The sequence below is a fragment of the Eleutherodactylus coqui genome, chromosome 4 (assembly GCF_035609145.1).
Source record: "Eleutherodactylus coqui strain aEleCoq1 chromosome 4, aEleCoq1.hap1, whole genome shotgun sequence".
Lineage (NCBI taxonomy): Eukaryota > Metazoa > Chordata > Amphibia > Anura > Eleutherodactylidae > Eleutherodactylus > Eleutherodactylus coqui.
Window position 1 is genome coordinate 255,939,038 of NC_089840.1, and position 16,035 is coordinate 255,955,072.

The 16,035-nt window shown below is 47.2% G+C and overlaps 1 protein-coding gene across 1 annotated transcript in view; it reads right to left on the reverse strand.

The window, feature by feature from the left end:
- ADAM12 (ADAM metallopeptidase domain 12) overlaps positions 1-16,035 on the reverse strand; it is a 465,263-nt gene that overhangs the window by 56,940 nt on the left and 392,288 nt on the right. The gene's annotated exons all lie outside the window — the stretch shown is intronic.

Genomic DNA, 16,035 nt, shown 5'->3' on the forward strand with positions numbered 1-16,035 from the left:
CTAAAGGATACTAACAAAGTAAGCTGTTCCTGGCTAATTTCATGGGGACCTACACTAGAAGGAGGTTCGTTCTAACGACAGTGTATACCCAGATTCCTTCCCCTGCACGGCGGGCGTATGGCATCTGTGGAGCGGGCGGCATCGAAAGATTATTGTTAGTGTACAAATAGTGTTGTGTACTCACAACCTAATCAGGTGAGCAAGTTATATCTGCTATCAGATTATTCTGCCCGGAAAGTCTTCACATGAAGCGCCTTTTCTTCTCTATTATTTCTGTATAGCTTCCAACTGGAGGTACCAGAGAAGCTGTTTATTTTCTTCCTAGAGGGAGATTTTTCCCCCCGCATCCATTAATCCTAGAATTATTGAGGCTATCTCAGCCCCGGCCCAGATTGCTGTTGTGCTCACTGTTATTTTGGTGCTGGACACTAATAGAGACACATCACCAGCTGTGATGAATGGGTTGGCTAGGAGGTGGAACTGTCCAGCCAGCCAATCACCATCAGTCTGTGTACGTTTACTTCGCCCCCCTCAGAAGCTGCCGATTTTACTCCCAACTCACTTGGTAGGACTTCTGTCTTACTTCCTGTCTGATTTCTCCATTATATTCCTGTCTGACTCCTGTCTGATACCTGTTTGACACCAGTTTAACTAATTTTTCTGACACCTGTGTGAGGTCTGGTTTCGTCCTGTCTGATTCCAGTCTGAGTTCTGGTTTACGTATATTTTACTTCTGTCTGACCACTGTTTAATAGCCTTTGACATGGGACGATTATCATTCAGAATCTTTCAAAAATTCTCATATTCCCACGGGAATTTGAACGATATTGTTCCATGTAAATGCATACAGCGATCGAATGAGAATTGTTCAGTCATTCAGTTTCTGCATACAGAAGACTGAATGTAAAGCAGTTCAGTGTAAACAGCAGTCTTTCACTTTTGAACAACTGTCTGCTTACTGTGGGCTGGGACAGGCGGGGAGGAGAATGCTCCCCGGTCACCCCACGTCCATTCCAGCCGCGCTGTGAGTGATGCCAGTGATACACAGGAGTGAGCAGCACTGGGACGAGCTGCTGGGCATCATTTACCCAACAGTTCATCTCGTGTAAATGGACCATAATGTCTGGCTGAAGACCCTCTGACTGAAGTGTTATCTTATACTATCAATGATCCCTGATCCTGACCCGCGTTCGCCAAGTTTATAGAGTGATTACTTACTTAGGAGTGTGGTTACACCTTATCTCTGCGCATCTCTGGTTTACAGTTATATTCCATCTAACCTTTTCCATCAAAGGATTGTTAGGGTCACCCCAGGTTCCTGATAATGGGGTCATCCTTATCAGGGCAATCGTCCTGCTTGTAGGAAAGGCTCTCATCCATCAGAAAGTAGGGTCAGTATTCCCTTTTCACCTTTGTTTGGATTTGTTTTATATATTTTGTGTTGTCTACATCTGTATATAGTATGTATATTCATCCTGTTTGGACATTATATTTACGCCTCGCGGGATAAGCCCTGCTTGGATGTAGCACTGGGACAATGATGTTTTTGAAGTTTGGAGTTGGCAAAGGCTTTGGAGAACTCCGTGAATGCTGTGAACAATGAGTGAATGGATCCCTGACCAAATCAATTCTTCCACTTCATTTTTTGGACGTATTATGGGATTATCCAGCTCATTTGATAAGATAGTCAACATGAAATAGTTTGCATACTCAGAAGCCTCGCTCTGTTGAAAACCAGCCCTACAAGATGCGATTTATTGGCCGGAAAGCTGTTGGAAATTTCAACCATTGGTGCATCAATGTCCTTCAAAAGTCTACTTAGAAATACTTAGGTTTTTCCTTTTTCCCCCCAAAAGAAATAGGCAATATATTGGAATCTCACTTTGCTTGCATCACAATGGAGGTCTGAGAAGCTCAAGAATTACATTTAACAGCCATAGTGGGCTTCAAATCGACTTGAAATGTGGTTGTCTTCTGATGGCGCTTATTATGGTGTCTATCAGTGGTCCGCCATAGGATTCTTGGTATTATGGTCTGCCAGAAAGAGGCTAGAGCTATCTCACCATATAAGGTTGGCTTGAATTAAATCCTCAAAATTTTGAAAATATATATTTTGTGTAATTTTGAAGGTAATTACTGGGCAATTCTACCAAACATTTCTGAATCATCACATATGGCTTAACTGCAAAAAAAAGCAGGTGATTTTAGCAGAAAGTTTACGGCTATTCTTCTAGCGCTCGAACAGGTCAGAGAGGAAACCAAGGAATGTGAAACATATGATTTGGTTCCATTAAGGCTGAGAAGTGTCTCGTTCCTGCACTACATACATCAGTACTTACCCAGCAGGATGATAATAGTAGGTTTATAGAATCAACATTATCCTCTATTTCGACAAAATGGAGAGAAGTCGCCTAACGTTTATTTACCAAAATGACTAAATTTAAGCACAAAGTGAAAAAAGCCTTGAGTTATCTCTTGGAGAGTCAATGTGAATATATGGGCTATAGACTGACATAAGATGATGCGCATCAGGGTCGTAGCATTGAGGGTTGTAGAATTAGCAGCTGCACCCAGGCTATGGTGCCTATGATGGCCCAATGAACCCTCTGTCCCGTAGGACATTATAATTGAGGAGCCCTGTTACAGATTTAGAGTCTGCCGCTCGGGATCCCGACAGATCAGCTGTGTGGATTTATGTCAGCACCGCAGTAACAGAGGTCGGAGCAGAAGCCTCTGCGCTGACCTCTCATGCAGTGGCCGACACTTGTAACTGCAAGCACAGCTCTCAATGAAATCAATGAGAGCCGTGCCTGCAGTTACAAGCGCCGGCCACTACATGGGAGGTTGGCGTGGAGACTTCTGCTCCGAATACACAAAGGTCGGAGCAGAAGTCTCCACGCCAAATTGCTTCTAGTTGCCGGTGCTTGTAACTGCTCCCATTGATTTCAATGAGAGCCGTGCCTACAGTTACAAGCGCTGGCCACTATACAGTCATTGCAGCACTAACAGCATGCGCCCACACAGCTGATCGGTCGGGGTCCCGAGCGACGGACCACAGCTGATCAACTATTGATGATGACCTATCCTGCTAATAGGTCATCAAAAGTATTTAACTGGAAAACGGCTTTAAGGAGAAACTTAATCCCCCCCTATCTGGGTTACAGGCCTCTCACCCAACCAACCAGTATCCTGCTCTGCACTGACAAGACATTACGTAGTGTTATGGGGGTAATTTTCCATTTGCTATTTAAATATTTTTTCCCAGGAAGCATTGCATGGCCTATATAAGACTCCTTCCACCAGACCCTATGACCCTGCAGCTAAATGATGAATTTGATCTGATTTCTCCTGACCATTAACCCCTTCAGTAGCAGGTTTAGGTAGTCTTCAGCACATTTCAGTGCAGCAAGCCCCAGAGATTTTCCTGGCGTGCCACTAAAGGAATTTTCCGGCGTGTAACCTGTTTTCAAATATACTATAGCTGATGGCTCGGGATCCTAGTAGTGGGACAAACTTGAAACCAGTTATATTTGGAGGGCTCTTTTAACAAAAGAGAATTGTAAAAAGTGGACAACTTTTTTAAAAGTCCATGAAAGCGGCTGCCTCATCATAATAATCCCATTCAAGTGCCCTATTAGGGCATATGTACATCATGGAAGATGTCCTCTACTTTGAAACCCTACTTGCGAAATAGGCTGACCGGTTCTTATGTCCTTCTTATGAGTACCAGGGACTTCTGAAGGCGCCCCTTTGCCCCTATAGATCGTGGTTTGTCATGATGAGAGGAGTCCTTTATTTCAGAAGCTCCACAAGTTTAATATTATGATCCCTAAGCCAATGCATAGAAAGAGAATGTAGAAGTGATATCAATGGCTCATCGAAGAGTGTGGGACTGTCTCGCTATAGCTGTAGGAGGAAAGGCAATCCATGGAGAGCGTCGGTAATAATCACTACTCCGTATAACAAGACGAAAATTGTCGATTAACGTTCAGGTACGGATGAAACATTTAAGATGCGGCTTTGGACAAGAGAAAAAAAATGCTATTAAATACTGTATTATATAATAAATCACAGGCAGCTATTAGAAAACTACTGGAGCATCTCCACAAAGCGACTATCCTGAGGAAAGCTACAATGCTAAATTAATTTGGTGCAGAGACGTTATTCCTCATCCTGTTCTTGCTTTTAGTAGGGAACATCTCTTGTAAACCAATAATAAAATCAATGCCAAGGAAGCGAGACGTATTCATTTCAGTCTAGTTAAAGGAAAACAAGTGGCAAAAACTGCCAAGATGTACAGTATCTAGATGGTGTTGGCATGGTGTCAGACATCAAGACCAATACAAAAGTGGAAGTGTTGACCATTGTAACCAAAGTTGACTTTTATTTTTGTACCCCCTTTCGAATATCTATCAAAGGTATAACTAGAATAGAATTTATAGGGCTGCATAGCAGAGCTTCCCGGCAGGGATGGCCCCCACTCAGAGGCGTAACTCGAAGCTCCTGGGCCCCAATGCAAAACCTGGAACAGGGCCCCCAACTATAATGCTTAATTCATAGTACTGAGCCTTATGGGCCCCCCAAGGCTCCTGGGCCCGGGTGCAACCGCATCCCCTGCATCCTCTATAGTTACGCCCCTGCCCCCACTTTGTGGACAGTTAAAGTAACAGCAGTTTAATTTTTATTGAATAGGCACTGAAGGGCAGATAATAGTATGTGATATCTAATAGTTCTTCTACACAAAGTATAGACTGTAGGAAGCCACCAGGGTATTGTTATGCCTATGGTAGAAGCCGGCTGAATCAGCCTATTTGGAAAACCATACAAATCACCCGATACTTCGTATAGGGTCATCTTTAGCACTTGTACTGTGTAGAAGGTTTCATGTTGTCTACTTTGGACAACCCATTTTCACAACGCAAGTCCTGGATGACTAACTGATCTGCCATTTATTGCACACATGCCAATGGTCCTCTAGACTGTATAATCAGATAAACCTCTTCTATTACCTTCATGTGCCTTAACACAGCTATGGAAAAAGGGTGACTAAAGTATACAGACCAATTAAAGAGAATTGATCATGATAGACAGACGTTAAAGAGTGTGTTTGTGGGAGTTAGCCACCCCACTAGTCCACCAGGTAACCTGGAATAAACCCTGTGCAACAGTGTAGAGCGTATACCGAGAATGGTGTGATCAAGGATAGTCATCTAGTAAAAGGGAATCCTGTGGATGTAAACAACTTGTCAACAAAAGGGGTCAGAGGAGGATGTCAAGAATCATTATGAGGAAAAGCTGGTGCATAGTCAAGCAAATTGCAGCCTAATGCAATGCTAGTGCTCCAATAATGTGTCCTAATGCACAACCCGTCGTTCCTTAGCATGGATGGACTACAAAAGCAGACAGCCAGTTCTAGCTTTTGGTTGGATGAATTCAGATGTCAGTTGCACCATACTGATGGGAGGGTCAAAATGGTGCAGGTAGAATCAATTGATGAAATATTCATGCTAGGCATCAAGAGTTCAGGCTAGTGGAAGTGGAGGAAAGATGTGAGGAATATTTTCTGGTCACACCCTGGGTCCTCTGGTACCTGTGGATGGACACTAGGGGAGGTCCAATGTGCTGCTAGATGGGTGCCTGTATAGAACTGGGCATTCAGTATACAAATAAAAAAAAAAAAATATATATATATATATATATATATATATATATTCTTGAAGGATCCATTGAGGTAGTTGTCACACACCTTGCCTATACTCTTATAAAACAAATCTCCCCAATTGTTGACCAATATGCAAGAGGGGAACATGTCATTGTATAACTAAGGAAGATGTGTCATTCAGAAGAGACAGCCCATATGAAAGCTATAATTGTGTCCGTTCTTATCAGGGCGCCTCTCCCGCTTATAGGCAGGGGTACCCCTATCTCCATTACTAGCAAAGGGCTAGATTTACCATCTGACCACCAGGGTTCAGCTGCCAGCCATACCAGGAGTAAACCGGTTGGGTGGTCCAGTGGGTCTACACTCGTTATTCATAACAAATTATTGTCATCAAATTTTCTTACATCACATTTACCGTTTTTACAGCCATTGAATGTGAGTCTACAAGAAATGGTAGGTTTGTTCTTTTAACCCTTTCCAATCCGCTGTCTGATGTCTAAAAACATTCGCATTGAAGGCTGTACAGTTTCTCATGTCGGAAGACATCCAGCAGGGTATTCTTACTGTAGATTACTGGCCGCTCTGTTGTCGGGGGGCCTCTCCAGCATGTCCAATACCACAGTACTAGCTGTAGCCAGCAGGTGGCGCCATTGCATAATGGCAGAAAGAGGAAACCCTGAATCCAAAATTGGATTGCAAAGCGTTAATCCCAAAAATAAACACCAAATAATATGGGGATAATAAATGAAAGCTAATATATGACAATAGGCGGATGTACTGTGGTATATTTCCAGCTATATTAACAATGCTATCAATGTTAGCAGGTAATAAATCCGAAACAGAAAACATCTATATGCGTGAAGATCTGTGTAGAAAGGTCAGTCGTATTCCTGGTCCTATTATCAGTACGGAGGGCACTCAAACAATGGAAATAATAGAAAAAAAAAATCTCTCTCCTAGCGATATCACTATTTTCTTGAGAATGAGTTTAGTTTATAGAGATGCGAATTGATTGAAGGTTGGTGATAATGGGATAGCCTATGGCCTCTAGGGCAGAAGCTTTTCATATTATTCCTTGTAATGGAGTGGTCTTTGATGTGTAACCTGCACAGCGGAGGATTTTCCTGTGCTGCTCCGCTGTCATAAGAATGAAAGCTATCATTGGAACATTCGATTATTTTATTTAGAAATGTTAAAACTAAAATAAAAATATTTATAGCAATGTTCTAGGCATTCTAAATTCGAACATATTTGATTATTTCCCCCCCTAATGAGCGAACTACTGTGTTTCCCCGAAAATAAGACAGTGTCTTATATTAATTTTTGTTCAAAAAGGTTTAACTTTTTTTTACATGTATAGCTGCCTGGACACTATTTAAATGGACTTATTTAATTAACTGTTAGCAGGGCTTAATTTTGGAGTAGGGTTTATATTTCAAGCATCCTCAAAAAGCCAGAAAAATCATTTTGCATCCTGAAAAATTCTGGAAAATCATGCTATGTCTTATTTTCAGGGTATGTCTTATTTTCAGGGAAACAGGGTATAATTGGATACATTAAAAAAATCAATTTCTATATAAAAACTGTCCACTCAAATTTTGCATCTCACTCCTCCTGAATTGTAAAGTCATGACAGTATAAGCATAAAAATACAGATAAAACACATATGTTATAAATGGATAAGGACTAGAGATGAGCGAACACCAAAATGTTCGGGTGTTCGTTATTCGGAACGAACTTCCCGCGATGCTCGAGGGTTCGTTTCGAACAACGAACCCCATTGAAGTCAATGGGCGACCAGAGCATTTTTGTATTTCGCCGATGCTCGCTAAAGTTTTCATGTGTGAAAATCTGGGCAATTCAACAAAGTGATGGGAACGACACAGCAACGGATAGGGCAGGCGAGGGGCTACATGTTGGGCTGCATCTCAAGTTCACAGGTCCCACTATTAAGCCACAATACCGGCAAGAGTGGGCCCCCCCCCCCTCCCAACAACTTTTACTTCTGAAAAGCCCTCATTAGCATGGCATACCTTTGCTAAGCACCACACTAGCTACAACAAAGCACAATCACTGCCTGGATGACACTCCGCTGCCACTTCTCCTGGGTTACATGCTGACCAACCGGCCCCCCTCCCCCCCACAGCGCACACCAAAGTGTCCCTGCGCAGCCTTCAGCTGCCCTCATGCCAAGCCACACTCATGTCTATTTAGAATTGCGTCTGCCATGACGAGGGACCGCAGGCACACACTGCAGAGGTTGGCACGGCTAGGCAGCGACCCTCTTTAAAAGTGGCGGAGCGATAGCCCACAATGCTGTACAGAAGTAATGAGAAATAGAATCCTGTGCCACCGCCATCAGGAGCTGCACACGTGGGCATAGCAATGGGGAACCTATGTGCCACACACTATTCATTCTGTCAAGGTGTCTGCATGCCCCAGTCAGACCTGGCTTTTTAATTCATAGACACAGGCAGGTACAACTCCCTATTGTGAAGTCCCTGTCGACCCACAGCATGGGTGGCTCCCTGGAACCCACCGGCGGTACACAGAAATATCCCATTGCATTGCCCAACACAGCTGAGGTAGTAATGTCGTGCTTAATGCAGGTGGGCTTCGGCCCACACTGCATGCCCCAGTCTGACTGGGGTTCTTTATAAGTGTACAGATGTAGTAAAAACTCCGTGTGCACCTACAGCATGGGTGGGTGCCAGGAAGCCACCGGCGGTACATAGAAATATCCCATTGCATTGCCCAACACAGCTGAGGTAGTAATGTTGTGCTTAACCCTTTCCAATCCAATTTGTATATGGTTTTCCTAGGGGGCTTACTCTTTTTCTGCCGTTATACAACGGTGCTATATGCTGGCTAAAGCCAGTACTGCATGAGCTGACACGTAGGATAGGCTCCGACAGCAGAGAGGCTGGCAATATACAGTAAGAGAACCCCGACGGACGTCTACCAACAACGGAGCTGTACAGCCTTAAACCCTAATGTCTTCACAGGTCACACAGTGGACTGGAAAGGGTTAATGCAGGTGGGTTTCGGCCCACACTGCATGCCCCAGTCAGACTGGGTTTCTTTATAAGTGGAAACAGATGCATTTATAATTCCCTGTGGACCCACAGCATGGGTGGGTGCCAGGAAGCCACCGGCGGTACATAGAAATATCCCATTGCATTGCCCAACACAGCTGAGGTAGTTATGTCGTGCGTAATACAGGTGGGCTTCGGCCCACACTGCATGCCCCAGTCAGACTGGGGTTCTTTAGAAGTGTACAGATGTATTAAAAACTCCATGTGCACCTACAGCATGGGTGGCTCCCTGGAACCCACCGGCGGTACATAAAAATATCCCATTGCATTGCCCAACACAGCTGAGGTAACGTCAGCTGTAATGCAGGTGGCCTAAAAATTAATTTGATTACACTGTAGGCGAGGGCCCACAAAAATTGCTGTATCAACAGTACTAATGTACATCCCAAAAATTGGCCATGGCCAGCCAAGAGGGCAGGTGAAACCCATTAATCGCTTTGGTTAATGTGGCTTAAGTGGTAACTAGGCCTGGAGGCAGCCCAGTGTAACGAAAAATTGGTTCAAGTTAAAGTTCCAATGCTTTTAAGCGCATTGAAACTTATAAAAATTGTTCAGAAAAATTATTTGAGTGAGCCTTGTGGCCCTAAGAAAAATTGCCCGTTCAGCGTGATTACGTGAGGTTTCAGGAGGAGTAGCAGGAGGAGGAGGAGGAGGAGGAGGAGGAGGAGGAGGAGGAGGAGGAGGAATATTAGACACAGATTGATGAAGCAGAAATGTCCCCGTTTTGGATGGTGAGAGAGAACGTAGCTTCCATCCGCGGGTGCAGCCTACGTATTGCTTACGTATCGCTGCTGTCCGCTGGTGGAGAACAGAAGTCTGGGGAAATCCAGCCTTTGTTCATCTTGATGAGTGTTAGCCTGTCGGCACTGTCGGTTGACAAGCGGCTACGCTTATCTGTGATGATTCCCCCAGCCGCACTAAACACCCTCTCCGCCAAGACGCTAGCCGCAGGACAAGCAAGCACCTCCAGGGCATACAGCGCGAGTTCAGGCCACGTGTCCAGCTTCGACACCCAGTAGTTGTAGGGGGCAGAGGCGTCACCAAGGATGGTCGTGCGATCCGCTACGTACTCCCTCACCATCCTTTTACAGTGCTCCCGCCGACTCAGCCGTGACTGGGGAGCGGTGACACAGTCTTGGTGGGGAGCCATAAAGCTGGCCAGGCCCTTAAAGACTGTTGCACTGCCTGGGATGTACATGCTGCTCGATCTACGCACATCCCCTGCTACCTTGCCCTCGGTACTGCGCCTTCTGCCACTAGCGCTGTCGGCTGGGAATTTTACCATCAGCTTGTCCGCAAGGGTCCTGTGGTATAGCAACACTCTCGAACCCCTTTCCTCTTCGGGAATCAGAGTGAGCAGGTTCTCCTTATACCGTGGATCGAGCAGTGTGTACACCCAGTAATCCGTCGTGGCCAGAATGCGTGCAACGCGAGGGTCACGAGAAAGGCATCCTAACATGAAGTCCGCCATGTGTGCCAGGGTACCTGTACGCAACACATGGCTGTCTTCACTAGGAAGATCACTTTCAGGATCCTCCTCCTCCTCCTCCTCCTCAGGCCATACACGCTGAAAGGATGACAGGCAATCAGCCGGTGTACCGTCAGCAGCGGGCCAAGCTGTCTCTTCCCCCTCCTCCTCATCCTCCTCATGCTCCTCCTCCTCCTCCTGTACGCGCTGAGAAATAGACAGGAGGGTGCCCTGACTATCCAGCGGCATACTGTCTTCCCCCGCCCCCGTTTCCGAGCGCAAAGCAGCTGCCTTTATGGTTTGCAGGGAATTTCTCAAGATGCATAGCAGAGGAATGGTGACGCTAATGATTGTAGCATCGCCGCTCACCACCTGGGTAGACTCCTCAAAATTACCCAGGACATGGCAGATGTCTGCCAACCAGGCCCACTCTTCTGGAAGGAATTGAGGAGGCTGACTCCCACTGCGCCGCCCATGTTGGAGTTGGTATTCGACTATAGCTCTACGTTGTTCATAGAGCCTGGCCAACATGTGGAGCGTAGAGTTCCACCGTGTGGGCACGTCGCACAGCAGTCGGTGCACTGGCAGCTTAAAGTGATGTTGCAGGGTGCGCAGGGTGGCAGCGTCCGTGTGGGACTTGCGGAAATGTGCGCAGAGCCGGCGCGCCTTTACGAGCAGGTCTGACAAGCGTGGGTAGCTTTTCAGAAACCGCTGAACCACCAAATTAAAGACGTGGGCCAGGCATGGCACGTGCGTGAGGCTGCCGAGCTGCAGAGCCGCCACCAGGTTACGGCCGTTGTCACACACGACCATGCCTGGTTGGAGGCTCAGCGGCGCAAGCCAGCGGTCGGTCTGCTGTGTCAGACCCTGCAGCAGTTCGTGGGCCGTGTGCCTCTTATCGCCTAAGCTGAGTAGTTTCAGCACGGCCTGCTGACGCTTGCCCACCGCTGTGCTGCCACACCGCGCGACACCGACTGCTGGCGACATGCTGCTGCTAACACATCTTGATTGCGAGACAGAGGAGGAGGAGGAGGAGGAGGAGGAGGAGGAGGAGGAGGAGGAGGAGGGTGCTTTAGTGGAGGAAGCATACACCTCCGCAGATACCACCACCGAGCTGGGGCCCGCAATTCTGGGGGTGGGTAGGACGTGAGCGGTCCCAGGCTCTGACTCTGTCCCAGCCTCCACTAAATTCACCCAATGTGCCGTCAGGGAGATGTAGTGGCCCTGCCCGCCTGTGCTTGTCCACGTGTCCGTAGTTAAGTGGACCGTGGCAGTAACCGCGTTGGTGAGGGCGCGTACAATGTTGCGGGAGACGTGGTCGTGCAGGGCTGGGACGGCACATCGGGAAAAGTAGTGGCGACTGGGAACTGAGTAGCGCGGGGCCGCCGCCTCCATGATACTTTTGAAGGACTCAGTTTCCACAACCCTATACGGCAGCATCTCAAGGCTGATGAATTTTGCTATGCGGACGGTTAACGTTTGAGCGTGCGGGTGCGTGGCGGCGTACTTGCGCTTGCGCTCCAACAGTTGCGCAAGCGACGGCTGGACGGTGCGCTGAACTACACTGCTGGATGGGGCCGAGGACAGCGGAGGTGAGGGTGTGGGTGCAGGCCAGGAGACGGTAGTGCCTGTGTCCTGAGAGGGGGGTTGCATCTCAGTGGCAGGTTGGGGCACAGGGGGAGAGGCAGGGGTGCAAACCGGAGGCGCTGAACGGCCTTCGTCCCACCTTGCGGGGTGCTTGGCCATCATATGTCTGCGCATGGTGGTGGTGGTGAGGCTGTTGGTGTTGGCTCCCCGGCTGAGCTTTGCGCGACAAAGGTTGCACACCACTGTTCGTCGGTCGTCAGGCGTCTCTGTGAAAAACTGCCAGACCTTAGAGCACCTCGGCCTCTGCAGGGTGGCATGGCGCGAGGGGGCCCTTTGGGAAACAGTTGGTGGATTATTCGGTCTGGCCCTGCCTCTACCCCTGGCCACCGCACTGCCTCTTGCAACCTGCCCTGCTGATGCCCTTGACTCCCCCTCTGAAGACCTGTCCTCCTGAGTAAGCGTTGCACACCAGGTGGGGTCAGTCACCTCATCGTCCTGCTGCTCTTCCTCCGAATCCTCTGTGCGCTGCTCCCTTGGACTTACTGCCCTTACTACTACCTCACTGCAAGACAACTGTGTCTGATCGTCATCGTCCTCCTCACCCACAGAAAGTTGTTGAGACAGTTGGCGGAAGTCCCCAGCCTCTTCCCCCGGACCCCGGGAACTTTCGAATGGTTGGGCATCAGTGACGATAAACTCCTCTGGTGGGAGAGGAACCGCTGCTGCCCAATCTAAGCAGGGGCCCGAGAACAGTTCCTGGGAGTGCTCCCGCTCCTGAGCAGGTGTTATTGTAGTGGAGTGAGGAGGCTGGGAGGAAGGAGGAGCAGCAGACAGAGGATTCGGATTGGCAGCAGTGGACGGCGCAGAACTGCGGGTAGACGATAGGTTGCTCGAAGCACTTTCTGCCATCCAGGACAGGACCTGCTCACACTGCTCATTTTCTAATAACCGTCTCCCGCGTGGACCCATTAATTGGGCGATGAATGTGGGGACGCCAGAAACGTGCCTCTCTCCTAATCGCGCAGCAGTCGGCTGCGACACACCTGGATCAGGAGCTCGGCCTGTGCCCACACCCTGACTTGGCCCTCCGCGTCCTCGGCCGCGTCCACGTCCTCTAGGCCTACCCCTACCCCTCAGCATGCTGTATTACCAGTGATTTGATTTCACAGGCAGGAAATAAATTGGCGCAAGACTGCAGGCCAAATATAATTTTTTACCTTTTTTGAAAACGAAAGGCCCCACTGCCTCTAGTGAATGAATAATCTAAGTTTAATAACTGTGCTGTTTTCCTGCTAATGTGTCACAGAACGTGAGGGTAGCAGAGTTATTAACTGTGGCAGAGCAGGTATTTTTTTTCCCAATTAAGGAAAGCAAATAGCGAAGCCAGGAGTAAAACGTAGCTGGGTGCGTATGATTTTTAAAGGTGTCACACGCAGCCGACACGTGTCCACCGCCCTTAGGACGGACAGAGGCAGGACAAATAGAATTATTTTCACTTGTTTTACAAGCAAAAGGCAGCACTGCGTATATTCAATGAATAATAACTGTGTTGTGGCCCTGCCTATACAATTCTTTCACTGCAGTATCAATGGAGGGTGCAATGCTCTGCAGAAGCGATTTTGAGAAGCAAAAAAAAAAATGCAGCACAGCTAACAGCAGCCTGGACAGTACTGCACACGGATAAATATGGCCCTAGAAAGGACCGTTGAGGTTCTTGAAGGCTACACTCACTCCTAACACTCTCCCTGCCTATGCAGCACTTCTGTCCCTAATGCCAGGTGCAACGGTCTGCAGAGGCGATTTTGAGAAAAAAAAAATTGCCACTGCTAACAGCAGCCAACACACAGCTATCAGTGGCCCTAATAAGGACCTTTGGGGGGGTCTTGAAGCCTACACTAACTACCAATTCTTTCCCTACAGCAGCTCCGGTACAAACAGCACTGTCCCTCATCTAACTCACACCGCATCTGAGGCGAACCGCGGGAGGGGCCGACTTTTATGTTCGGGTGACACCTGATCTTCCCAGCCACTCACAGCAGGGGGGTGGTATAGGGCTTGAACGTCACAGGGGGAAGTTGTAATGCCTTCCCTGTCTTTCAATTGGCCAGAAAAGCGCGCTAACGTCTCAGGGAAGGAAGTGAAAATAACCAGAACACCGCATGGTGTTCGTTACGAATAACGAACATCCCGAACACCCTAATATTCGCACGAATATCAAGCTCGGAAGAACACGTTCGCTCATCTCTAATAAGGACGGGATTAACGTAAATGGGGTGCTTGTTTAGCAGCCTGCACCCTACTTTCGATCTGTTACCAAGGTAGAGATTTAGCAAGGTGTAACTTGGGGCAGTACCACAATTGAGTTTTATCGCCTATCCACAGGCTAGTTGATAAAAGTCTGATTGCTGCACTGAGCCCCCCACTGATGCCGTGTCCCGTTCTTTTCATCGGCTCGTTGTACCCACCTGCAGTGGCATGGAGCTTGAATGGCGCGTCAGTCATTTAAGCGTGACACTGCTCCATTAATTTCAATTTTAGATTTTGAAAAAATTAAAGCATTTGTTGTTTGACTACTTGACAACATTCCCCCCACAACTCCAACTGTGCCAAAATAACAAATCAGCTCTACTTACCCATCCTCTTGCTGCGATCCAGCTCTGAAGCCCCGCTGTCCTCCCAGTGTTTATTGTCGAAGATGACATCACCAGATATCACATGACCGCTGCAGCCAATCAGAGGCGGCAGCATTAAGTTTTGAGCTCCTGGCATCATACAGTAAGCACACAGAATGTGAGCGCTGATGCCCGGAGAACAGGCAGCCTCTGATTGAATCCGACCTTCGTGTTCTAGGAAGAATGTTATCCGGAAACCTGCAACCCCTTTAATCTTGGTACAACCCCTTTAAGACCCAGTCAACAGCTGTTTTGCTAAGAACAATATGCATCTTCCAAAGTTTGTTTTTGATTCCTTTACAAAGTGCTTTTCTTTTGCACCTGTGAACCCCATGGCTCCTCAGAAGCATAATGAATTCTGCAGCCTCTCTCTGGCTAATTAGTTTGAATGCTAATTAGCATGTTTTCACGGATGATATTCATATGCTTCTCATTCCTTCAATCTCATTTTGGTGTCCTTACTTAAAAGCAGAGGCCTTCAAGATTAAATTATCAGGGGTAAGTTTAAATAGACCTCTGCAGGTTTAATGTTTTACAAATATAAATCAGCCGCAGCCGGAGTGCTAAACGGTCTCGGCAGATTGGAAGATTTGTAACATCGGAGTGTTAGGGCTTTTAGAATGATGGGTTTTTGTTGCCGATCTGCAGTCTATAATATTGATTCATTTCATTGCTGCGTCTGATGATACTGAACAGAAGAAGATGTATGATACACAAATCACTCCAAGTAGATAAGTGCATAGCAAAGGTTGCTATTTAGTGGTTGGAGAGGGCATCAGGTGCTCAAAAAGTCTGCTCTGCCATATACCCTATAAGAGGGGTGTACAAGGTGCCTCCCTGGGGTTACATATGTCCTGTGAAGCCCTATCCATTGGGAAAGAGACATCCCAGCCTCTGTCCAGATAGTTCAGAAGATTTGGGCAAAATGGTCAGTGGGTAATGCGGTTAGCTTAGTGCAAGTTCACAGAGTTCTCCTTTAAGCCGCTTTCACACGGGCGACGCGACATCACAGCGAGATGTTATGTGCGATATTGTTGCATTTTCTGGTGGTGGTATCGCAACTTTGTAGCGCTCTTCTGCCAGAAATTTCCAGGGAGTGTGGAGAAGAGGCTTGAAAATATAAGCCCTACCCCAAAAATAAGCCCTAGCCGCATAAAAAAAATTAAAAAGAAAGAATACATCCCCTCTCAGCACGTCTCCCCTATGTACCATCCGATAACAATAACACATTCCCGCCTATACAAGATGTCACAGATTAATGACTCGTATCTGGCTTTCCGTTGACATGTCATTAACCCAGAAGAAACTTAACTGGATCATCGTCAATTAGAAGGTGTCAAATATATTAGTAGTCTCGAAAGCCTAAATGTGGATTTGTTATTATCTTGCATCCTTTGATGGTTCTTCATGATCCATTTAAACTGCTTATTCTTCCTTTAACTAAATATGTTATCTAATACAGAAGTCAGACGCTCTGCTTTGATCTAGCAGTTGACCCGCAGGCTTGACTCCCTTGCCACCATTCTCCTCGCTCTCTTGTTTTCACTGTTG